Below are 1,239 nucleotides of genomic sequence, written 5' to 3'. Positions count from 1 at the left end.
CGTGACCATTCTTTAGATATTTGTACTCACTCAACTGCTTCATGTCCAAAGGCATTTGCCTTTGGACGCAGTGAACGTGAAACCGCCACAGGGTTGTGCCAAAACGACTACATGTTGTGGTGGTTGAACTAACTGTTGTGCAATGTTTAATTCTGTTGTGAGAAATGCACCAAAGCGACTGAGAAAAACTGTAAACAAGGTTTTAAGTCTGGAGGGATACAGATGGCCATCTACTGTGAAACACAACAAGTAATGATTGCACTACATGATTGGATAACTGGCTGAGGTGCATTAGACTGTGTTTACAGCATTAGTTGAGCACACGGTGAGGTAAATGCATTCCCCTTGTGGTGTTGTCATACCGCAGGACTATAATGTCACTAGACAGGCTGCTAGAGCCGTTCACGAGCGGTTTCACTGATGTTGGGATGAAGTCAAACGCATTAAAGTTCTCTTCCAGTTACCACATCTTTAAAACATTAAAGCTTTATGGGACATTTGTTATTGCTGAAGATAAATTAGATTGTTAGCATACAACCTTCTTGACTCCCTTTATCAAGGAAGGCTTTCTTCTTGGATGGACGATCCATGGATAGGATGGAGCGGTCATATAAAGAGACTGGTGGAGACTGGAGGTGGCCAAGTAAAAGATGCTAAACTCTGGGAATGACCCAGATTCACTGGGAATGACCCGCATGGACAAGATTAGTATATATAAGAGGGACAGTTCAGGTTTGGAGACCAAGTTAATGAGGCAAAGCTGAAATGGTTTAGACATGTGCAGAAGAGGATATATTAGATATAGTATGTTAAACATCGAGCTGCTAGGCAGGATAAAAAGTCATGAAATGCCTGATGTCATGAAGTTACAACGCAGGACTGCTGGGTGTTGGGGTGCATAGTGTGGAAAAATCTTCATGCTATAGTGAGCTACAAACTGCCTCTGGAATCAACATCAGCACAAAAACTGTGTATCAGGAGCTTCATGGCCTGGGTATCCATAGCTGAGAATTTCCTGCATATACAATGTGTAGGTGGTCCAGTACCTTTGTTCATACAGTGTATTTAGTGAAGAGGATGGAGATGGAGAAGAAGAATAGTTGGAATGTTCAAGAATCTGAGACTAATGTGCACACGTTAGTGACAGTTTTATTTACATAGAGCCAGATCATAACAGTGGTAACCTTGGGGTGTTTAATGCAAAGACCCTAAAATATTAGAAATAAAGCAATTAGACCA

This window comes from Pundamilia nyererei, unplaced genomic scaffold, assembly GCF_000239375.1.
Source record: "Pundamilia nyererei isolate P.nyererei 1_Seehausen unplaced genomic scaffold, PunNye1.0 scaffold00002, whole genome shotgun sequence".
NCBI lineage: Eukaryota > Metazoa > Chordata > Actinopteri > Cichliformes > Cichlidae > Pundamilia > Pundamilia nyererei.
This window is presented reverse-complemented; position numbering follows the sequence as displayed.